The following is a 25,064-nucleotide window of genomic DNA, read 5'->3' on the forward strand; positions in this document are numbered from 1 at the left end:
GCATTCACATTGTTTCTGTCTGCCCCTTTGAAAAGGCGTCTTTAGCTCCTGATTTCTCTGTGCTGAAAGGCAATAACTGTTCAGTAATGTTCAGGGAGAGGTTAGCAGATCTTAAAAGTAATGTGGGGAGAACTCCCCTTGTGGCCTTAGAGTCTTTGTTTCTTGACACACGGCTGGGTTGAGTGTTCAGCAAACTCAGCCAGGCTCTGCCACTCTCTGGGGGTTTCTGGAGCTGTTCTGAAAGCAACCCGGTTTTGATCCATGGTCTTCGCATGAGGAACAGGAGAGGGTGCCGCTGCTGCTCTATGAAATATGGACCTAGACTTGCCATTTCAAATGTGACCTGGGATTTCGGGTGCCCAGTTTGAGGCACCTTCAGAGGGCCTGGTTTTCAGAGGGCAGGCGCTCTTTGAGTTGAGCATCCAACCCCTCCCATCACTCGTGAAACTGCAGGCCCAGAGTCACAAAGAGCCACTGTGTGTAGCTTGTAGGGAAGTGGCACATCATTGCTATCACCTCAGACTGTGAATGGTTTCAACAGAAGACGCTAAAGATGACGGCCATCACCATCTCCCTCATGGAGGACGGGGAGCTGAGGATCTCCATGGCCATCCCTACGGAAGTGCTGAGCATATGCCCCCTCCGCTATCGTTCACTTGCTTGAAACCCTGAACCAATGTAGTGGGACTAGAGGTCCCACTGGAGATCTGCATCCAGAAGCCACAATGATGGGCAATTTTATGAACGCCTAGTTAGTTAGAATTCTAGATACAGACCTTTCTGCAGAATAGGAACCAACAGCAACTGGGAGCTGGATTGGCTAGCATGGTGCCAGGGAGTATGACTGTCAGACCTTTCCTCCCAGGCTGTGGCCCGGAGTGGACAAGCTTCCAAGGGAGCAGTCTCCTAGAATCCCAGACATTAGAGAGGACACAGGGCAGTTGGAATGGTCTCTTCCATTCACTTGCCAATGGAAGATTGATCCCTACAGGCAGCACATATCCTTTGCCCACTCGGGTCCCCTCTTTTAGGAGGATGCTGGTGACAAAGCAGAATCTTGAAGGAGAGACATTTTAAACACCCATCCCCAACCAGCAGCTACCTCAGAGAGTCAGACTCTGCTTGTCCTGTCCGGCTTGTCTGGGGCCATCTTGTCCAAGGCCATCTTGTCTGGCATGTCAGGGGCCAGGGCCGGCTTTTCCAGGGCCGGATTGGCTGGGGATGGCTTAGCCTGTTTCTCCAGGGCCAGATTGGCTGGGGCCAGTGGGGTTTTGGCTGGCCTGTCCAAGGTTGGGGTCAGCCGGGCTGTGGCTAGATGGCAGTGGCTGGGGCTGGCTTGGCCAGGGCAGTCTTCAGCGGGGCCCAGTTTGGGCTGGGAACAGGGCTGGTGCCAGGGCCTGCTTGGCTTGTGCCAGGGCCTGCTTGGCCGGGGTTGACTTTTCCAGCTTGGCTGGGGCTGGTTTTGTCCGCTTGGCTGGGGCTGGCATGGCCGCGGACAGATTGTATGGCTTGACTGGTGCTGGCTTGGCCAGCTGGGCCAGCTTGGCCGGGTCAAACTTGGCTGGGGCAGGCGATTGGCTTGGCCAGATTGTATGGGGTTGGCATGTCCAGGGATAGCTTGATCTGCTTGTCTGGGGCCGGGGCTGATGGGGCTGGACAGGCTTGGTCGGCTTCACCACTGCCAGCTTGGCTGGGGGCGGTGGTGCTGGTTTCATCGAAGCTGGTTGGACACCTTGGTCGGGGCCGGCCTTGCTGGTTTGGCCTGGGCTGGGTGGGCCAGGGCTGGCTTTGGTGGGGCTGTCCTGGCCAGGACCAGCTTGGCCGGGGTCGGGGTTGGGGTCAGATTGGCCGGGGCCGTCTTGTGTGGCTTGGCTGTGGCCGGCTTGCCAGGCTTGGCCGGAGCTGGCTTGGCCGGGGCCTGCTTGGTGGTTTTGGCCAGGGTGGCAGGTGAGGACTAGGGGCTGGTTTGGCCTGGGCCAGCTTGACCCGGGCTGGTTTGGGACGACTTGTTCAGAGCCAACTTGGCCTTGCCAGCTTGGGCCAGGACCAGTTTGGGCCAGCTTGTCCGTGGCCTGCTGGGGCCTCCTTATCCAGGGGGGCTTGTCCGGGGAAGGCTTGGCTGGGCCTGGTTTGGTGGTCTTGGCTGGCTTGGGCCAGGGCTGATTTGGCTGTTTTGGGCCAACTTGGCTGATTTGGGCCGGGGTTGGCTTGGGCCAGCTGGGTTGGCTTGTATGGGGTCTGGCTTGACCTGCTTGTCTGGGGCCAGGGCTGATGGGGCCAGAGCAATTTTGGGTGGCTTGGCTGCAGCCAGCTTGACTAGGGCCGGCGGGGCCGGTTTCGTTGGAGCCGGCTTGGCCGGTGATGTCTAGATGGCTTGGTTGGGGCTGGCCAGGCTGGGGCCAGCTTGGTTGGGGCTGTGGCCACATTGGCCCGGGCCGGAGCCAGCTTGGCAGCTGCTGGCTTCACCTTCTTGTCTGGCCAAGGGCCAGTTTGGCTGAGGCCAGGGGCGGCTTGGCTAGCTTGGCTGAGGCCAGCTTTGCAGGCATGTCTGGGGCTGCTTGGCTGAGGCTGGCACAACAGGTTCGCCGGCTTGGCTGGGGCCTGCTTGGCCAGTGCTCGTTTCGCCAGCCAGGCCCAGGCTGTCTTCAGCGGGACCCAGTTTGGGCTGGGAATGGGGCCGGGGCAGGGCCATCTTAGGGCTGTCTTGGCCGATGCCAGGGCCTGCTTGGCCGTCTCGGGCTGGGGCTGGCTTGGGCCAGTTTGTTCAGGGCTGCCTTAGGCCCATTTGGCTGGGGCCGGCTTTGTCGGCTTGGCTAGAGCTGCCATGGCCACGGCGAGATTGGATGCCTTGACTGGTGCTGCCTTGGCCAGTTTGTCCAGCTTGGCCAGGTCAAACTTGGCTGGGGCCGTGGCTGGCTTGGCCAGCTTGTATGGGGCCAGCTTGGCCGGGGATAGCTTGGCCTGCTTGTCTGTGGCTTGCTTGGGCCTCCTTATCCGGGATGGCTGCTCCAGGGCTGGCAGGGACACAGGAGCGTAGGGAGCAGGCAGGGGCCATGCCACGGGGTAGCCCAGTTGTCTGTGGCGCGCGGCCACGCAGCAACCAGAAACCCCCCAGGCCTGCCACTGAGCCTCCTCTGCCCCTCCCACCACCAAGTGATACGAGCCTCTGGAGGGAGTAGGTGGGGCGGGCCGGAGCGGCACCACAGTGGCTAGGGTTACCATCCGTCCGTATTTCCCCGGACATGTCCAGCTTTTGTGTCTCTAAATAGCCGTCCTGGAGGAATTGGTAACAAGGTTAAAATGTCCGGGGGGGAGTGGGGGGTTCTCCCTCACCTTCCTCCCTCCCTTCCATGCAGAGTGCGGCTGCTGATTGGGCGGCTGGGCCGATTGAACCGCTCCCATTGGCCTCCAGCAGCCAGAGCCCTCCCCTGCTCCCCCCTTCCTCTGTCTGCAGCCCTGTGTAACACACAAACTGACCCACCGGGCAGCGTGTTTTGCCTACACCTGGAGCCAGAATGGTAAGGGGAGTCCAGGGGGGCAGTCAGGGAGCAGGAGAGTGATGGATGGGTCCCCAGCCTCCACCTGCCACCCCCGCTCCGCACGTCCCCCCCTCCGTGGGGTTCTCCCTCCCGGCCTGCCTCTCCCTTGCCTGCTTGTACTGCCAGAGCCAGCAGCAACTGCTGTCTGCTGCCCCCGGGTCCTAGCGTCCCCCATCCACTAATGGGAAGACAGGCTGCCCTTACCCTGCCCTTCCACCCTAGCGCTGAGCCTCTCCACTGCCCCAAAACCCTCAGCCCTCATCCTCCCGCACCCTAATCCTCTGCTCCATCCCTGAGCCCCCTCCTGCATCATGAACCCTTCATCCTCAGCCCCACAGCCCTCACCTCTGCATCCCCTCCTATCCCAAACTCCCTCCCAAACCCCCTCCCCCCTTCCCACACACCCACTCCTGCCCTCAAACTCCCTCCCAAAGCCTGCACCCCTTTCCCTTTGCACCGCCTCCCACCCCCAAACTCCATCCCAGAGCCTGCACCTGAAAATGGAGCATTGGGAAGACCCATCTGAACAGCCCTAAGGACAGAAGACGTCTGGGACCACTGTTTGCTACCTCTGAGATAGAAAGGAGTAGAGCCACAGACAATTTTGTTTAGGACTGCTAGGGCCTGAGGCTGTGTTAACTGCACTTCATGGACAATGGTACTGGTCCAGGCACGAGCCCAGCAAGCAGGTGCTTGGGGCGGCCAACGGAGAGGGGCAGCACATCCAGCTCTTCGGCGGCAATTTGGTGTCGGGTCCCTCTCGGAGCGAAGGACCTGCTGCCGAATTGCCGCCAAAGACTGAAGCGGCGGCGGTAGAGCTGATCGTGATCGCGGCTTTTTTTTTTTCTTGCTGCTTGGGGCGGCAAAATCCCTGGAGTCGGCCTGGTACTGGAGGCAGCTGCCATGAGCTAAAAGAATCAGCTGATTTTCATCTGCATCCAAATGACCATATCCCTTCCCCGGGACTTTGAGGGTTTTCTGGCGAAAGCAAAGGAATTCTCCCTTCAGTCAGACTCAGAGCGAGACTGTTAAAACAAGCAGCACTGGCAGAATCTCCTGCCAAAGGCCATCGGCTTCCAGGAACGGTCACCAAATGCTCCAGCTTAACCAGGTGTTAGAAATAGGGTGACCAGAGTCCCCATAAACTTGGGACTGTCCCGTTATTCCGCTGTTTGTCCCATGTCCCGACGGAAGTATTGGCGGGATGCCATTTGTCCCGATATTTGGCTTCGGTGGCGCTCCGGCTTTTTTCTTCAGCGGCGCCCCTCCCCCCATATGTCCCGATATTTTGTTTTTGTCATCTGGTCACCCTAGTTAGAAACTAGATGCAGGAGTCCCTGGGTGAAGTTCTCTGGCCTGTGTTATACAGAACGTCAGAATGGTCCTTTCTGGCCTTAAAAATCTATGAATCACTGCAAATCTCCCCCAGTGCCCTAACTAGCCTCAAATCTCTCAGACACCATCAGCTGCCCCTGCAGCCATTAATGACACAATATTCCTCCAACTGCAGGTAAGTGCCTGCAGCAGCTGCTACCTGTGCCAAATTCCACCAACTGCCACCAGCTACCTCCAATTCTCATCAGAGACAGCAGAAACTCACCTTGAATGGGGGCAGATGTGCTCTGAGGGGGGTGCAGGGGAGTTGGGGTGTCAGGGGTAGGAGAGGGCACGGGATGGGTGCTCTGCCTCGGGGGTGGGGCAGTTGGGATGTTGAGTAGTAGATGGAGCAGGATGGGTGCTCTGTGTGGGAAATGGGGGACAGTTTGGGTGTCAGGAATGGGAAGGGGAGTGGGATGGGTGCTGGGAGTGGGGGACAGTCAGGGACGTGAAGGGGAGCAGAGTGGGTGCTGTGCAGGGGAATGGGGGACAGTCAGGGACGTGAAGGGGAGTGGGGTGGGTGCTGTGCATGGGGAGCAGGGGAGTCAGGGGCAGAGGAGATGTTGGGGTGGCAGGGACGTGAAGGGGAGCAGGGTGGGTGCTGTGCAGGGGAATGGGGGACAGTCAGGGATGTGAAGGGGAGTAGGGTGGGTGCTGTGCGTGGGGAGCAGGGGAGTCAGGGGCAGAGGGGATGTTGGGGTGGCAGGGACATGAAGGGGAGCAGGGTGGGTGCTGTGCATAGGGAATGGGGGACAGTCAGGGATGTGAAGGGGAGCGGGGTGGGTGCTGGGAATGGGGGACAGTCAGGGATGTGAAGGGGAGTAGGGTGGGTGCTGTGCATGGGGAGCAGGGGAGTCACGGGCAGAGAGGATGTTGGGGTGGCAGAGATGTGAAGGGGAGCAGAGTGGGTGCTGTGCAGGGGAATGGGGGACAGTCAGGGATGTGAAGGGGAATAGGGTGGGTGCTGTGCGTGGAGAGCAGGGGACAGTCAGGGTGTAAGGGAGAGGAGGGCGAGTGGTTCTTACCTGCTCCCAGACCCAATTCCAGCCTCCCGGGACCCGCTCTTGCTTCCGCCTGCCTGCACATATGCAGTTTACAGGAAATGACAGGTGGGGCAGAAACACAGATCATCCCCCACAATATTTCCATGGCAGGGCTGCTAGACCCAACTGTGCTCCTGTCTCCCATCGCTCCAGTTCTCATCAGCTTCCAGGAAGTGCCACCAGATCTCCACAACTGCCATTAACTGCCACCTGCCTGTATCAAGCACCAAGTGCTAATTGCCACAAACCACTAGCCACTGCCCTTAATGGCTAGTAACTGCTACTAAATGAGGTTAGCGACTACTACTGCCAATCCACATCACCAGTTGTAACCAAGCCAAGCAGCCTTCACGTTCTCCTTAACTGCCAACAATAACTCCCATCACCACCTTCTCAGCACCATTTGGGGAAGTTATAGGACCATTTTCACACTTGACCATGTTCCTCAGACCATTACGTCTGAGGTAAGAGTCTCCCAACATTGGGGAGTCCAGACTAGCAGCTACCGTGTGCAATTCCAGTTACCTTGAAAAGCAAATTTACTGATTGGCACTGAGCTGAGCTCACTTATTAAGCCAGATGAAAACCTTCCATTTTAGAAAGCTCTTAGGCTGCTCAGAGCTTCAGGAACTCGCTCTGGCAATTTGTGTGTCATGTCTCAACAAGGTCTCTGTCCTTCCTGTCTCCCTGGATGCTGTAGATCCCCGGAAAGGAAGAATTGCCCAGGCAGGTTTCAGAGTAAAAGGAGGAGTACTTCCCTTCCTTCTCTTCTGGTAAATATTTGTAACTATTGGAGCAGGAAATGAAACAAGAATATCAATTTGCATTTAATAAAAGATTTTCTGGCTCGGTTCCATTGACTACATTTGACCATCAGCTTACTGCATACAAATTCCTTAGCATGTTGGTTTCTTCACATCTCTTGCAAGAGGATGTCTCATTAGCATGCGAACAGATAAGCTGTTTCCAGGAGTGGTCTGGAATTATACAGCATAACTGCCACACCTGCAGATACTCACATTTATTTAAAAATCAGAAGAATTAACAGCCAGAACAGTACAAATCAATCACATAACTTCCAGACTACTAAATATTAACCTCATCTGTTTCTACATAGCGTCATTCATATTGGATTGTGGATTCTATACAGGGGGTTGGTTTCTGTGGCTCGGGGTATTTAGGTCAATTCACTCTCTTGTTCTGCCACTGATGTGCGTTTTAAGATCTGCACCTTGTAACTTTCCTTCAGTCTCATCAGCTGCCCCGTCTCATTCTTGAGTTAACCAACTGTACTGCCTGATATACTTGCAGCTGACCAATCTAGCCATTTGCCAGCACTATGCATCCGGTCACTTCTACCCTCCGTACAACTGATTTCTCACTTTCTGAATCACCGCGTAATTACTTGCACCTCATTTTATAGCTGCATAATTAATTTTGCTTTCTTTTGATTCTGTGCACAATTCATTTCTTTCCCATTTGATCTGTTGCATAATTATCCTGGAATTTGATTGTTGAAATCAATCAAGAGGGATGAAACATTGGAAGCAAAGCTCAGAAGAAAGAAGGAGAAAGCAGCTGAGGTACTGTCTCTGCAATGAGGGGTAGCTGAGGGGAAGGTTCTCCCAAAATGTCCTGGAGATAGAAACTAGTGATGCGGGAAAGGAGGATGTAGTGCAAGCCACTGGCAACTACAAATTGTTATGAAGAGAAACTTAGACCATTGCACATTAGGGAGTCCTTAACCTATATTCTGTGAGGCGAGGTGTGACGTTATTGACATAATCTGTGACCGTATAGATCATTGTTGCAACCAGGGTCCTATGGTTGCACCAGTTCTTATACAGAGGAGGCCACGTGGGGTGTCTATGGGAAGGTTGTAGTTTGCTGGTTATGATTATGCTGTCGGTATGTGTGTATCATTTTTGTAGTTGAAGTTATGAATATTGGCTATGTATTTGTTTGATTCTAAGTAGACTCAGTGAAGCATTTGGGCAGCTTCTTGAGACAGGACTATTCTCAGTAAGTGCCCAATCAAGAAATACTTAACTAACAATGGACGTTGGGAGATGCCAGTCCACATCTGAGCTTTCCTGGGCACGTTCAAACTAACATGTAAACAATGGCATCGGCCTGCAAAAAGCTGAATCATTCATAGACATGTGACTTGCCCAGGTGACTGCAAAACTCCACCTTTTTGAGGGGATTTTACACAGAGTGAGATTTACCTGCATTTAGTTTCCTACTGTATTAGGCACATATTATAGTTGCCTCTATTGTTAAGATTACCGGAGGCTTTCATTATCGATGGATATATTCAGTAAACTGGACAAAAGATGCAGTTTTCAGTGTGAGGGTAATCAATCAATGCAACAGCTCACCAAGGGCTGTGGTGGATTCTCCAATCACTCGACATCTTTAAGCTTGGATGTCTTTTTAAAAGAGATGCTCTAGTTCAACCACAAGTCATTGAAATCCTAGGGTGAGGTTCTCTGGCCTGTGTTATACAGGCCAGATGAGCAGTATTGTCCCTTCTGGCCTCAAACATTCTCTGAAACCCCACGTAGGAACGTGTTTAAGGCCTTGTGGGAGCCATCTAATCCCTCCTTGTGTGCACTGGATGACATAGATGGGAGGGATACTCTGCCCTTCTAGAGCCACTTTCATCTGAGGTTGTTAAAGAGCTTTGCAAACCTTACAGCCCAGATTGCAGCTGGCCATTATATGGGCATGTGGGGAGGATGCAGCTAGGAGCTTCCTTTCCTTTCCCTTCCCTTCTGCACCCATGCAAGAGCCTATCACAATGCAAGGGGAACACAGAGGCTACACATAACTGGATACTGCGGACCAGAATGGAAAGGTTCTGGGGGGGACACAGGACCATCCCACCTGTTGCCTCTCCTCCACTCCCAGACTCACTTCAGCAGGAGATCTGCAAAGCTGGCAGCGTGAGGCACTGGGGCATCAGCAGCAGGGAAGGAGAAGGAGCCCTATGCAGCGGGGGAAGCTCAGCCCGACACCCTGCTGCAGGGACACATGGTGAGTGCTGCTGGCAGGAGAAGATGCTGCCTCCCGGCGAGAGGAAGCTGGGGGTGCACGTGACTCCGTGTGATCCCGCTGAGTCACCTCTGGGGAAGCATGAGGCTTGCCTGCTCCGAGTACTCCAGGGGTAGACCCCATCCCATCGGGAGAAGGCAGGATGAAAGCAGTGGCTCTGAGCCCGCCCCACATCAGCCCAGGCAAGGCAGGCCAGGCTGCGTGGGGAAGGGAAGCAGGATGAGAACAGTGGAGGTCTCAGCTGGCCTAGCCCTGGGAGCCCCAAACGGTGCACCTGGAATTAAAGAACAGACCTGTTGACTTTCCAGTGTGAGCATTCAGCTGGCACATTAGCAGCCCTACTGCTCAGCAAGAAGTCTCCTCTTTGAACAGAGACCCAGGGCCGGCTCCAGGGTTTTGGCCGCCCCAAGCAGCCAAACAAAAATAAAAAGCCACGATCGCGATCTGCAGCGGCAATTCGGCGGGAGGTCCTTCGCTCCGAGCGGGAGTGAGGGACCCTCCGCCGAATTGCCGTCGAACAGCTGGACGTGCCGCCCCTCTCCGGAGCGGCCGCCCCAAGCACCTGCTTGGCAAGCTGGTGCCTGGAGCCGGCCCTGCAGAGACCATAGTACTTAGTTATCATTTGTAAAGAGTAATTACTACCATGAAAATGAGTCCTGTGGCACCTTATAGACTAACAGACATATTGGAGCATGAGCTTTCCTGGGTGAATATCCACTTCGTTCACCTACGAAAGCTTATGCTCCAATACTTCTGTTGGTCTCTAAGGTGCCACAGGACCCTCTGTCGCTTCTTACAGATCCAGACTAACACGGCTCCCCCTGTGATACTTGATACAATGGAAAGGTGGGTTTGGGGGTTAGGAAATGCAAAGCCCCTAAGCACTGGCTGTAGTACCAGAACTACCGGTTCATACATTTCTCAATGATGGGAAAGTCTCTTCCTCCTTGGCTCAGAGCTAATTACCTCCAGGAGAGTAATCGGCTGCCAGCTTCTTTCTTAAACACTGGGAAGGGCCAATGAAAATGTCTGTAGTAAATAAGCTAGCATCACTTTTCTCCTCATGCTCAAATAACAACACAGTCAAATAAGCCAAGAGATGCTAGAGAATTCAAACAAGGGGCCTGAGCTCAGTCTTTAGCTCCCCCTGCAGAGCTGAGGAATTGCTGCAAATATAAGCAATTAGAAGTTGGTAACAGATATTCTCCAAAATTCCTGTGGAATTTATGACCAATTAATTTCACGTGAATTCAGCCATCCCCACCTCCCTCATCAAATGCAAGCAAATAACATTTCTCTCCATGGAATTTCTGGAGCTTGCTCACAAGAATCTCTTCACATGGAAGTGCAGCCCCCACCCCACTTCCTCTGGGTGGGCCAGGTGGAGTTAGGGACAGGGTTCCTATTGGCAGGGCTCCCTGCACTAGAGTGAGGGTTCCTATGGGTAAACACTTGGAGTTAGGGTTAAGGTTCCTATGGGTAGCACTCTCCGCTATAGGGTCAGGGTTCCTATGGGAACTTGTAGTTCGGCTTAGGATTCCTAGGGGTAGGGCTCCCCCCTCACAGTTAGGGTTCATAGGGATAGTGCTTTCCACCCTAGGGTTAAGACTGCTATGTGTACAGCTCTTGGAGTTAGGGTTAGGGTTCCTAGGAATCCCCACCCCAGTTTTAGAGTTCCTCTGGGTACGGCTCCCTGCCCTAGAGTTGGGTTCCTATGGGTACGCCACTTAGAATTTGGGTTAGAGTTCCTATGTGTAGGGCACTTGGAGTTAGGGTTACAGTTTCTATGGGTAAGGCTCCTAAAGTTAGGGTTCCTAGGGGTAGATCACTGGAGTGAGGGATAGGGTTCTTATGGGTATGCCACTTTTAGTTATGCTTAGGGTTCCTATGGGTGGGGCTCCCTGCCCTAGAGTTACGGTTCCCATGAGCAGGCCACTTGGAATTACGGTTAGCGTTTGTATGACTACGGCTTCCCGCCCTAGGGTGAGGGTTCCTATGTCTAGAGCTCTCTGCCCTAGTGTTATGGTTCCTATGGCAGGGCTCCCCACTCTCAGGTTAGGTTTCATAGAATATCAGGGTTGGAAGGGACCTCAGGAGTCATCTAGTCCAACCCCCCTGCTCAAAGCAGGACCAACCCCAATATGGGTTCCTATGGGTAGGCCACTTGGAGTTGGGGTTACTATAGGGTTAGGATTCCTATGGGTACATAGCTAGGGACTGATCTAAATGAATGGATTTGTACTTGTAATGTCTCTGAAAGACTCCCTGTGCCCTTGGTTAGAACAGTAGAACATTTTCTGGAAATCTACATAGATAAATACAGAGTAACCGAGACAAGAGTGAGTATTAACCCTACATTACAGTCCTGCAAAGGAAGAATGATACTGCCACGGACCCACAGAACAGAAATATTCATTGAACACGGCTGTCTTTTCCGCATTAACAACACATTTACTGTCTCCATCTAGTAATGGGCCTAGGCCATTGCTAAGATTGTTTTTGTTCCTAATATACTTAAACTGCTTATTGTCTTTAGCCCTGCCAGCCCCCCAGTCGTTCTACCGCACCACCCCCATCCCACCCCCCCGTCAGTGCGGACTGGCGAAGCCCAGGAAGTGCGCCACTGAATAAAGCGGCTCCAGATTTCTGCTCCCGCGCAGGAGGCTGGGGCCGTTCTAAATTAGTCTCCGTCTGGTTCTCTTGCACCTGTTCATAAAACTTATTACTGAAACCAACTTGGCCAACTTTTCATTAACCTTTGTTATTATAGATTATTGTAACAGTTTATGAACTTTCATACACTTTTACAATTGTGCTCACAATTAGAGTAAATTTGTAGGCCCAATTATCACAACACCTCCTAAGTCACTTAGGCGTTTTTAAAAATGTTACCCCCTAGTCTATCTTCCAAGTTGCACTGGTTTAAATAAAGGTGTGATTTTGATGTGAAATCTCTGAAATATTAAACTGATATAGCTAACCCCACGCAACCCTCCAGTATGGACACACTTAATTTGGTTGAAACTAAGCTTATATTGAGCCTTTTCTGAATGAAGGTAAATTGCTATAAACCAGGTTTAAACCAAATTGAGATTGTCCACAGTCCTTTTGCACTAGTTTAACTGAACTGGTTTAAAATCACCCCTTTAGCTAACTGATACAGCTTTGAATATAGACAAGGCCTAAATTCATGGTGAGATAAATAAAAGTCCAAAGAAAAACCTGGATTTCTGAGGAAGGGGAAGTTGTCGTCTGCTCCAGCTCTAGCAGCAGCCGAGAGGCTACAAAGTGAAAGAGGACAAGAAGAAGGACAATGGAAAGTCAAGAAGATCTGGCTAGAGAGCAGCAGAGGAGAGTTCATTAAGGACATAACCCACAAGGAGAGGCATAAATGAGAAAGGATAAAAAATTAAGAGTTAGTGGCTCAGGATAAGATTAAGGGCAGTAGCCACAGTTAGGGTTGCCAACTTTCTAATTGCACAAAACCGAACACCTCTGCCCTGCCCCGCCCCTTCTTGGAGGCCCCGCCCCCTCCCTCCAGCCTCCCTCCCTCCATCGCTCGCTCTCCCCCACCCTCGCTCACCTTCACGGGCTGGGGCAAGGGGTTGGGGTGCGGAGGAGGTGAAGGCTCCAGTTGAGGGTGCAGGCTCTGGGGTGGGGCCAGGGATGAGGGGTTTGGGGTGCAGGAGGGGGCTCTGGACTGAGCCAAGGGTTTGGAGGTGGGAGCAGGCTCAGGGCTAGGGCATGGGGTTGGGGTGCAGGACAGGGTTTGGGATGTGGGCTCCAGGAGGGAGTTTGGGTGTGAGAGGGGACTCAGAGCTGGGGCAGGAGGGGGGGCAGGGGGCAGGCTCTGGGAGGGAGTTTGGGTGCGAGAGGGGGCTCAGGGCTGGGGCCGGGGTGCAGGGGGGGGAGCAGGGTGCAGGCTGTGGGAGGGAGTTTGGGTTTGAGTGGGGCTCAGGGCTGGGGCAGGGGGGTAGGAGGGGGGGCAGGGTGCAGGCTCTGGGAGGGAGTTTGGGTGTGAGGGGGGCTCAGGGCTGGGGTAGGGGGGCAGGAGGGGGGGCAGGGGACAGGCTTGGGAGGGAGTTTGGGTGTGAGGGGGGCTCAGGGCTGGGGCAGGGGTGCAGGAGGGGGGGCAGGGGGCAGGCTCTGGGAGGCAGTTTGGGTGTGAGGGGGGCTCAGGGCTGGGGCAGGAGGGGGGACAGGGTGCAGGCTCTGGGAGGGAGTTTGGGTGTGAGGGGGGCTCAGGGCTGGGGCAGGGGTGCAGGAGGGGGGGCAGGGGGCAGGCTCTGGGAGGCAGTTTGGGTGTGAGGGGGGGCTCAGGGCTGGGGCAGGGGGTGCAGGAGGGGGGGCAGGGGGCAGGCTCTGGGAGGCAGTTTGGGTGTGAGGGGGGCTCAGGGCTGGGGCAGGGGGCAGGAGGGGGGGCAGGGGCAGGCTCTGGAGGGAGTTTGGATGTGAGGGGGGCTCAGGGCTGGGGCAGGGGGGGCAGGGTGCAGGCTCTGGAGGGAGTTTGGATGCGAGGGGGGGCTCAGGGCTGGGGCAGGGGGGCAGAAGGGGGGCAGGGGGCAGGCTCTGGAGGGAGTTTGGGTGTGAGGGGGGCTCAGGGCTGGGGCAGGGGGGCAGGAGGGGGGGGGCAGGGGGCAGGCTCTGGGAGGGAGTTTGGGTGTGAGGGGGGCTCAGGGCTGGGGCAGGGGGGCAGGAGGGGGGGCAGGGGGCAGGCTCTGGGAGGGAGTTTGGGTTTGAGGGGGGCTCAGGGCTGGGGCAGGGGGGCAGGAGGGGGAGCAGGGTGCAGGCTCTGGGAGGGAGTTTGGGTGCGAGGGGGGCTCAGGGCTGGGCAGGGGGGTAGGGGGGGCAGGGTGCAGGCTCTGGGAGGGAGTTTGGGTGTGAGGGGGGCTCAGGGCTGGGACAGGGGGGGCAGGGTGCAGGCTCTGGGAGGGAGTTTGGGTGTGAGGGGGCTCAGGGCTGGGGCAGGGGGGCAGGAGGGGGGGCAGGGGGCAGGCTCTGGGAGGGAGTTTGGGTGTGAGCGGGGCTCAGGGCTGGGGCAGGGGGGCAGGGTGCAGGCTCTGGGAGGGAGTTTGGGTGTGAGGGGGGCTCAGGGCTGGGGGCAGGGGTGCAGGAGGGGGGGCAGGGGGCAGGCTCTGGGAGGGAGTTTGGGTGTGAGGGGGCTCAGGGCTGGGGTAGGGGGGCAGGAGGGGGGCAGGGTGCAGGCTCTGGGAGGGAGTTTGGGTGTGAGGGGGGCTCAGGGCTGGGGCAGGGGGGGCAGGGTGCAGCTCTGGGAGGGAGTTTGGGTGCGAGGGGGGGCTCAGGGCTGGGGCAGGGGAGCAGGATGGGGGGCAGGGGGCAGGCTCTGGGAGGGAGTCTGGGTGTGAGGGGGGCTCAGGGCTGGGGCAGGGGGGGCAGGGTGCAGGCTCTGGGAGGGAGTTTGGGTGCGAGGGGGGCTCAGGGCTGGGCAGGGGGGCAGGAGGGGGGGGCAGGGGGCAGGCTCTGGGAGGGAGTTTGGGTGTGAGGGGGGCTCAGGGCTGGGGCAGGGGGGCAGGAGGGGGGGGCAGGGGGCAGGCTCTGGGAGGGAGTTTGGGTTTGAGGGGGGCTCAGGGCTGGGGCAGGGGGGCAGGAGGGGGAGCAGGGTGCAGGCTCTGGGAGGGAGTTTGGGTGCGAGGGGGGCTCAGGCTGGGGCAGGGGGGTAGGGGGGGCAGGGTGCAGGCTCTGGGAGGGAGTTTGGGTGTGAGGGGGGCTCAGGGCTGGGACAGGGGGGGCAGGGTGCAGGCTCTGGGAGGGAGTTTGGGTGTGAGGGGGGCTCAGGGCTGGGGCAGGGGGGCAGGAGGGGGGGCAGGGGGCAGGCTCTGGGAGGGAGTTTGGGTGTGAGCGGGGCTCAGGGCTGGGGCAGGGGGGCAGGGTGCAGGCTCTGGGAGGGAGTTTGGGTGTGAGGGGGGCTCAGGGCTGGGCAGGGGTGCAGGAGGGGGGGCAGGGGGCAGGCTCTGGGAGGGAGTTTGGGTGTGAGGGGGCTCAGGGCTGGGGTAGGGGGGCAGGAGGGGGGGCAGGGTGCAGGCTCTGGGAGGGAGTTTGGGTGTGAGGGGGGCTCAGGGCTGGGGCAGGGGGGGCAGGGTGCAGGCTCTGGGAGGGAGTTTGGGTGCGAGGGGGGGCTCAGGGCTGGGGCAGGGGAGCAGGATGGGGGGCAGGGGGCAGGCTCTGGGAGGGAGTCTGGGTGTGAGGGGGGCTCAGGGCTGGGGCAGGGGGGGGCAGGGTGCAGGCTCTGGGAGGGAGTTTGGGTGCGAGGGGGGGCTCAGGGCTGGGGTGGGGGGGCAGGGGGCAGGCTCTGGGAGGGAGTTTGGGTGCGAGGGTGGCTCAGGGCTGGGGCAGGGGTGCAGGAGGGGGGGCAGGGGGCAGGCTCTGGGAGGGAGTTTGGGTGCGAGAGGGGGTTCTGTCTGGGCAGCACTTATCTCAGGCGGCTCCCAGTCAGCGGCGCAGCGGGGCTAAGCTCCCTGCCTGCCCTGGCTCTGCATTGCTCCCGGAAGCAGCCAGCATGTCTGGTCCTAGGTGGAGGTGTGGCCAGATGACTCTGTGTGGTGCATGCTGCCCACACCCACAGGCGCCGCCCCCTGCAGTTCCCGGCCAATGGGAGCTGCGGAGCTGGTGCTCTGGGTGGGGGCAGGACACGAAGCCTCCCTGCACCTAGGGGCCACAGAGACATGTCTCGCTTCTGGGAGCTGCGTGGAGCCAGGGCAGACAGGGAGCCTGCTTTAGCCCCGCTGCGCCACTGACTGGACTTTTAAAGGCCTGGTCAGCGGTGTGGACCAGAGCTGCCAGGGTCCCTTTTCAACCAGGTGTTCTGGTCGAAAACCGGACGCCTGGCAACCCTCGCCATGGTGTGAGGTCTGAGGCCTTTTTCTTCAGCCACATTAGGACAGCAGCAGCCATGAGTGAAAAAGCAGAATGTCACATCCTCCCAGTCCATCTAAATTACATTAAACCAATGACATATCGGCTGCTAAGAAAGCCGCTTCTGTCCTAACGGTACCCAGCTCCACCAGATAAAGAAACAGAGCTTAAGATAGTTAACGAAAACTTTGTTTGAGAAGTGATTCCTTGCAAGACAGTTGTGATTGTGAAATCTCTACTTCTTTATTGTTTTGCCTTTCTGGTCCCTACTTCTCTATTGTTTATCTGTATGGTTTCTGTCTGGTTCTTTGATTGTCTGTTGCATAACTGATTATGCAAGATTTAAATCAACTAAGGTGGTGGGTATCATTGTGTAAAGAATTGTTTTGCAACATGTTAGGATTGGTTAGAGAATTATTTTGTAACATTTTAAGAAAATGATTGGTTAAGGTACGCAGGACTCAAGTTTCACTATATAAACTGGGGCCCAAGGAGGAGACCAGCCGGGAAAGAAAGGAAAAGAAAAAACGAAGAATAAGAAGGAAAGACCTGGAAGAAGAAGAACTCACCTCTAAGACACAGCTCGAGAGCAGAGCTGCTAGAATCCTCCACACGACCATGATGTGCAGCAACCAGAACCCAGATGAGACTGACCTTGCCAGGCCAACAGGGAAAGTCCTCCTGCGTGATCAGGATTGGTGAGCAGAGCATTGTATGTTTAGGTGTGTAATCTGCTTGGTGATGGTTAATAAATAGAGGTTAAGGATATTACTGTGTAAGGCTTTTTCACCAGGAAGAGGCCCCACAATCCACAGAAGGTTACACCCTCAGTCCTAGGAACTGGGTAAGGGTAGGTGCCTTTTGCCTGAGTCCTTAGAAACTGGGAAAGGGTGGGGGTGCCTAAATTAACTGTGTTACACCTTAAACCCACGGAGGGATAAAGGTGGGTGCCCTAGAGTGTGCAGGTAACAACAGAAGGTAACAGGAAAAAGGGATTAGCTAGTTAACTTGAGGAAGCAAAGGAGGAAGTTAGACAAGCCTTGTTGTAGGGGAATTTGTGCTTCTTGGGCTCGTCTATACACCGAAAGTTGCACTGGTTTAAATGCAATCAGTTTAGTTAAACTGGTGCAAACCCCTGTGTGGAGATACTTATATCCATTTAAAACTGGTTTCTTGGCTTACTTGCACCTCTATATTTACCGATGTAAACCAGGTTTCAAATGATGTAAGAATGTCCACACCCAAGGCTGCCCGGCTTTCACTGACTCAGGTTCAAATCACACTCTGTGTGCAGGGCTGGTCTGAGACTGTAAAGTCACTGCAGAGCACATGAAGGTGAAACCCCTCCTGCCCCTGCCTGTGCCGCAGCTTGTGACTCCATGGCTTATGCCTGCACTGAGGTGTGTGCCAACATCTGCCCCAGACCCCTCTGGAACTGCCAGGCTTCCGGACATTGGAGGACAAACAAGGATAAAATGACCCTGCTCAGCAGGAGCACCTGAAGCTCAGTCCCATGAGATTCCTTGGGTTATGGACTTGACACCTGCTCACTTTAAAATAAAAATAGCAAACAAGAAACAGACAAACCCCTTGTGACCAAGTGCCTTGACAACACACTGATCCCTCCGGCACATCGTCACTTGGGGCAGTTGCCAGCTGACTCATATGGTAAGGTCCCAGGGTAGCCCAAAAGAGAAACAGCGCCAACCTTCAGCTCCCACCCAGGAGAGAAAATGCACTTCAGAAGTGGGCTTTGAACCCGTGCCTATTAAAAGGCCAAGACCCACACCTTAGCTGCTCAGCCCTCCTAATGAGGTCACTAAGGCTTTTGCTACAAAACAGCAACATCTTGGGACATCTCCAATGGCACAGCTCTGTTTGGGCTTATGCACATCCCGAGGTGACCATTGCAAGAACAGATCCCTGCTAGAAACACACCCACTCAGTGATGATTCCCCATTGACAATTACATTGAGACAGATCAGTTAACCAGGTTTTAATCCATTTGATGTGTGCCATGTTAATTAAACAGCGTTCTAAGGTTTTTTAATAAAAATATTGTGTAGCACCAAGTCATACACCTTACAGAAGTCTATTACATCAACAGCATAGGTGGCGTGTAATGGAGGCTGGGGGAGGCTAAGCCAAATCTCATGCCATTGGGGGCAGGGGAGAGTGGTGGAGTTGGGCCCCCAGAAAAATCTCCCCCCGTCACAGCCCTGGGACTGGAGGAACTCTTGCTCCCCACCACGGCCCCAGGACCACGACAGGGGCACAGAGCTTTTCCGGTCCCAGGGCTGGGGTGGGGGAAAGGGGTGGAGTGGGAGTCGAAGGGGGCCAGGGCCATGGGTGGAATAGGGGAGAGGCCATGGGGGAAGGGATGGAATTGGGTGGGGCTGTGGGCGGGGCTGCAGGTGGAAGGGTTGGAAGTGGGGAGAGACTCCAGGCCGGGAGCTCCAGCCAGGGCTGAGATTTCTGTCCGCGGTCCCGGTCGTGGCTGAGAGCTCAACACTGGCCAGGACTGAGCTCTCAGTCCTCCCCTCCCCCAGCCATGGCTCCGACTGACGTCTCAGCCCTCCCTTGCCCCCAGCCAAGGCCGGGGGGCAGGCTGTTTGAGCGCAGCAAGCGGGAACGTGGCATCGGCCAGAAGAGGTGGGGTATGGGGTTAGCCTCTCCAAGGGGAAGCTTCACCCGCCACCCATGATCAACAGTACTACGTCAGCTAAACTTCTAATCTCATTGGGAAAAAAAGACATGAAGTTAGTTTGACAGGACCTATTTTCCATGAATCCATGTTAATTTACATTAATTACCCTCCTTTAGCCATTGAGTCCCATATCAGGCACTCTATTATCTCATCTGGGATTAATGTCAGACTGACAGGCCTATAACTACCCACGTCATCCTATTTACCCTTTTGAATTGGATTAGAAAGGACTGAAAATTGTTTTCATCAGACGGTGGCTTGTATGAAACAAATCTGGTGGGTCTCAGTCCAGATCCCAGCAGACAGGTGTCCCCATCACAAAGCCACCCCAGCTGGCACTAGTTGGCAGCCTCAGCAGAGAGGTTAATGGCTGAAAGAGCCCAGGAGAGTGAGCCCCACGCTCTGCCCTAGATCAGAGTTAGGTACCTGCTGGCAGCACAGTGTGTGAAAAGTTACTCGGCTGCTATCTGGGCTGTGTATCTCTGCCACGGACCCACAGAACAGAAATATTCATTGAACACGGCTGCCTTTTCCGCATTATTAACACATTCACTGTCTCCATCTAGTAATGGGCCTAGGCCATTGCTAAGATTGTTTTTGTTCCAAATATAGAATCATAGAATATCAGGGTGGGAAGGGACCTCAGGAGGTATCTAGTCCAACCCCCTGCTCAAAGCAGGACCAATTCCCAGCTAAATCATCCCAGCCAGGGCTTTGTCAAGCCTGACCTTAAAAACCTCTAAGGAAGGAGACTCCACCACCTCCCTAGGTAACCCATTCCAGTGCTTCACCGCCCTCCTAGTGAAATAGTGTTTCCTAATATCCAACCTAAACCTCCCCCACTGCAACTTGAGACCATTGCTCCTTGTTCTGTCATCTGCCACCACTGAGAACAGCCGAGCTCCATCCTCTTTGGAACCCCCTTTCAAGTAGTTGAAAGCAGCTATCAAATCCCCCCTCATTCTTCTCTTCTGCTGACTAAACAATCCCAATTCCCTCAGCCTCCCCTCATAAGTCATGTGCTCCAGGCCTCTAATCATTTTTGTTGCCCTCCGCTGGACTCTTTCCAATTTTTCCACATCCTTCTTGTAGTGTGGGGCCCAAAACTGGACACTTAAACTGCTTATTGTCTTTAGCCTCTGCACCACCACCCCATCCCACCCGTCAGTGGGGACTGGCCAAGCCCAGAAGCAGCGCTCCACTGAATAAAGCTGCTCCAGATTTCTGCTCCATGCAGAAATGACGACTTGATTTCCTCCCCCTCCTTGTCCATTCTTCAGGGACTAGCAGAGTGTTTCTCAAATGCAGCCGCCAAGGGCTTTCCTTCCAGCCACAGCCTCCTGCAGGGTGATTGGGAGGCAGGGGAGCAGTTGTCCCCCCCCCCCCAAGTGCTCCCAGCAGGGGTTGGACCCTGCCCCACTCTGGAGACAAATGCTGGAGGAGCAGGCAGCCAGTGAGTTCCCCACCCTCCCAGAGGCAGTGGGGTCCGACTTCAGTCTTGGCATGACAGGCAGCAGGCTCCAGGAGCCCCTGGGCTCACCACCCCCACCGCCCCTGACCCCTATTGCCTCCCTGCCCACCTCCCCATGCAGGGCTTAAATTGTCCCTGGAATTGCCAGGGCTGAGTAAATCTGCTGTGAAAAGTGATATTTGTCAATATCACTAGCTGGGAGGCTATGAAAAGAGAGATTAATATACAAGTATCACTTCTCACAGACTTACTAACTAGCAGGTCAAAAAAAAAGAGTAGCCACCAAAAAAGCACAAGAAATAACAACAACAAAGTCAAGAATGTGCAAAGCACCTGATTTGTGTTTCTATCCGTTTAGCTCCAGTACAGAATTTGGTTATTCAGGCTGTAAAAAAGCCCCACATAAATAAATGACAATGTGGGTATGTGCACTTGTATTTGTTTTTCCTAAAGTTAAGTATTTTAGGAAAAATTGTTAGCACAGCCACCAAAAAATGTGTGGTGAGAACCCCTAGTGCCCTCAGCAAGTATTCGCCGTGACAGTGACACCCCCAGGCAGCCTTTTCAGACCAGAGGAGGGTTTATTGGTCAATTGGAACGCAGCACTGGAAGTCCTTAGCATAAAACAAAAGAAGGTTAAAGTATAGTCCACTCTGGTCAAGCCCCAACGCACAAGCCAAGCTGCCGTGAACTCCATTCTCAGGCTCTGGCTCTGTCTCCCTCCGACTTCCTTCTTTCAGTCCAGGCAAGAGCCCCAAGCTTCTTCCAGAACCCACATTTATACTCTGCTAGACACGTCTGTCCTTTGTTTCTCCATGCAGAGCGATGCCGAGTTCACCACCCTGCTGGCCAGAGTTTCCCCACTGTTGAGTGTCGATTCAGGAGTCACTGGAGCTTGTGCTGGTGGATCTGGGTCAGTTTCAGCCAGTTCTTTAACAACTCTATTTATGCCACCCAGTCCGTGAGGCAACACCCACCCCCCACCCCCATGTCTCTGCCCTGAGAGCAAACTTAATCCTGCTGGGTAGCAGTGCAGCGTAACAAGCCCTGTGGATAGAGGGAAGCAGTATATATCTCAACGTCACATGACCTACTTCAAAGGAAACTCGGGAAATACAGCCTAGACAAACCTGCTAGAAGGTGGATGCACAACTGGCTGGAAATGCATACTCAGAGCGAGCAGTAAGGTTAAGATGTTGTCACGGTAATGTCTAGTAAAAGCCACGGACAAGTCATGGGCAACAGACAAAATTCAAAGAAGCCCATGACTTGTCCGTGGCTTTTACTAAAAATAAAGGTGGGTGACTGGGGGGTGGTGGGGGGGACTAACAGCTCCAGAGCCCCCACTGCAGCTCAGAGCTTGGGGGTCAGCATCTTGGGGCTCTGGGGTCCCCACAGCAGCTGACAGCTTTTGCCCCGCCACTCTAGGGCAATGGCAGAGCACAGAGCACAAGAGGTGCAACACCTCTGCAGTTCGATACACCCAGACAAGATCCCACAATCCCTCCAGACCATGTGGGAGACCCCAGCACTTTCATCTGGGCACATTTTAAGCCTCTTGTACCTCTGCCAGTCCTCCCTGGCGGAGCAGCTCTGAGTTACATCAGGGTTGCATTGTGCCCTATATCTTTGTGTCACACCGTGGATACAGAACTGGCAGTTGATGTTGTTAGTTGCTGGGACACAGAAGTGGCTGGTTGCTTTAACAGTGGTCACAGCTTTCCAAGGAGTAACAAATACAGCAAAAGATGGTTCAGGTTCTGCACCAAGGTCCCTCTTGCAGCTTAGGCCATTCAAGTTTCTTATAATGTGGCTGCCACAGATGGGAATGATGGCTGGAGTCTTCGAGCGAGGAGAAGGGCTGCCAGGAACCAGCAGAGCTGATATGAAACCCACCCAAACCCTTAACATGATTTAAAAACTGTAGCCAGTAACACAGGAACACCAGGCAGAAGGCAAAGATAAATGGCCTTATTCAAATGCTTCCCCAGTTCAAAATCCCTTAAGATATCAGCTTTGCTAGAAATAAATTCTGTCCCAGAGTGTCTGAGCTCAGTCATTGACAGATGGGCAGGGGACCTGGGACCGTGCTGCTCTCCCTCACCAACAGCAGAATGATTGTAGGGAAAGTGGGCCTCCATCAGTACTGCCTATGGACTAATGTCTCAGTGATATTAGCTTTGCTGTCCTGACATTTCAAGGAGTCCAAGATCAGCTTGGAATACAGAGAAGAAGCAACATGATCAGGCTGCAGCTTATGAAAGCAGATAGGAGTCCCGACTGGTGTCCCACGCATCCAGAGCTGGGTCAGTAGGTCACTCCACCCCAATCTCAGGGAGGATGCCAGACAAATCTCTCACCCCTGAGCAGTGACCCATCACCAAGAACACCCATCCCAAACATCCCTCAGAAACCATTACACGCACATCACTCATCTTATGCCGGACGAAATATCAGATCCACTCCAGTGTCTGTGGTGATGCCACGCTCTGGAGACTGGAGCACTCTTACAGTGATCAGGGGCTCTTTTCAGGTCAGCTGGGTGAACGTGTGTTTCTGGAGACAAAATTGCAGCGTTCTGCCCACTGTGTCACTATTTGGGATGAGTTGGGGGGGTTAATTAGTTGTGAGCACAGATTAATTTACTCCTGGGGGAATTCTGCACCACTGCGCATGCACAGAATTTATGAACCCCACTTATTTCTTTGTTTTCCCGCAGAAAAATTACTTTCCGATGAGGAAGCAAATTCAAGCTACAAGAGCGATCATGCGACTCTCCCCAGCAGTATGTTTTGGGTGCCCAGGGCAGCTGGCAGAGAGGGCTGTGGGGCAGGGGCGGGACTGGGGAAGACATGACTGGTGGCTCCTACCCTACACCCGGGCTCAGCTGCTAGTCCCAGCTGAGCAAGACAGGACTTCCTCTTCCCCTGCATGGCATCCGGGGCTGGGTCAGACCCACCCCCAGATTTCTCCCCCAGCTATAGGAAACTCTGCAAACTCCCCTCGCACACACACCATACTTCCTGCATCCATTGCTCCTCAGCTGCAGGGAGGAGAAATCACTGTGCAGGGAGCTGCTCCCCCATCTGTCCAACCCACATGCAGCCAGACCCCCTCATACACAAATCCTCCCAATGAGGCTTACTCCTCCTCACATCCAGACCCCCATCCCCCTGCACCACCACCTACACCCACATCCCCCCCATCAAGCCCCAACCAGCTGCACCTGGATCCCAACCCCACTGAGCCCCACTCCCCCAGCATCTGGATCCCCCCACTGCACCCCCCACACCCAGACCCCCCTGCTGAGCTCTATCCCCCCCACACTCAGACCCCCCCCGCTGAGCCCCAACCACCTTCACCTGGACCCCCTCCCCTGCAGAATCCCATTACTGTTGCACCCAGAACCCCCCCCAACAAGCCCTTGTGCAGCCAGATCCCTCCTCACCCAGATCCCCCACTGAGCCACCCGCACCCAGATTGCCCCACACAGAACCCTCTCAACCCACACCTGGATTCCCCCCACACTGAGCCCCTCCACATTTGGATCCTGCCTTGCTGAGCCTGCCTGCCCACACCTGGCATGGAGGGGCAGGGCTCTGGGGTGTTTCTGGGGCAGGCCCAGGTCCTTGTGCCTTGTCAGGGTTGGGTGCAGCCTCACCGCTGAGTCCATGTCCTGGGATAGGGGAGCTGTCTCCCCCTTCTGTGCAGCCAGTGGCCTGTGCTCCCAATGCCAGGCTGGAGCCTCCACATTGATTTGACAAATAAAATTTGCAGAATTTTTCAATCTTTGGTGCAGAATCCCCTCAGGAGTATTCGTTACATTAACACCCCCCAAATATTCTGTCCCTACTGAGCTATACATGTGGAATATATAAGAATAAAAGACAGAGGGGAGAAGAGTCTGCACCTGCTTTATACATCCTCGGGTCAGGGAACGGCTGGAGCTTTACAGAATCAAACCCGGACATTTTCAGACACTTTAGTCCTTTGTCCCCTGCACCTTTCGGATCAGTACGTGCTGGTAACTATGGGCTTCTGGAGGTGTGAGAGCATGACAGTGCCAGCACAGTTCACAAGGGCTAAAGGAGCCAACTCCATCCTCAGCTCTCCAAGCTGCTGTTTGACAGATATGAATCTCTTCCTCTTGGCCACCTCCACGAGCTATGGTCAAGGTGAAACCCAGCCAGCTTTCCTTGTAATCATAGGGCACCATGGGAACTTGGCTGCTTCTGGATCTTATTCTCCTGCTGGAGCATCTCACATGGGGTCAGTTCATTGGGGATGGCCTGGAAGCGGTATCCTTTCCCACGTAGCGCATGGGCAGATATGGGAACGGGGAGACGGCTCCACAAAGGGATAGAAGTGCTTCAATCCAACAGGAAGGCACCACTCAGATCCTCAAAGCCCCAACTCAGCTGCTAGGTGCGTAATAGCCCTACTCTGCCCGAGCTGGAGCAAGGACTTTAACTCACGTCTCCCTGCTGAGCTGTGACCAACAGTGTTTTGGGCATGCTCAGCTGGGGCTCTCTCAGTCTCACCTGTTTTCCTTTGTATTCATTAGCTATTCAGTGGGCCAGACAAGCACAGGAGGATGGCTCAGTAGCCCAGTGCTTGGGGCACTCAGCTGGGAGATGAGAGACTGTGACGTTATTGACCTAAACTGGGACCATATAGATCATTGTTGCAACCAAGGTCCTGTAGTGGCACCCAAATCTTGTATAAAGGGGGTCAAATGGGGTGTCTAGGACAAGGTTATGGTTTACTGGTTATGATTATGCTGTCTATATGTATGTATCAGTTTTGTAGTTGAAGTTATGAATATTGGCTCTATACTGTCTGTATGGCAAACTTATGCTATGCTTCTGGGTGACATCCCAGACAAGCTGAGATTAGCTCTGCCTAGCCTGCTTGATGGCCCATTAAGGACCATCAGCTATACAATGGACCCATTGAGAGAAGGCAGATACGCCTTGTACCTCAGCAAAGTATGCAGG

The sequence above is a fragment of the Chrysemys picta genome, chromosome 18 (assembly GCF_011386835.1).
Source record: "Chrysemys picta bellii isolate R12L10 chromosome 18, ASM1138683v2, whole genome shotgun sequence".
In the NCBI taxonomy this organism is placed as follows: Eukaryota; Metazoa; Chordata; order Testudines; family Emydidae; genus Chrysemys; species Chrysemys picta.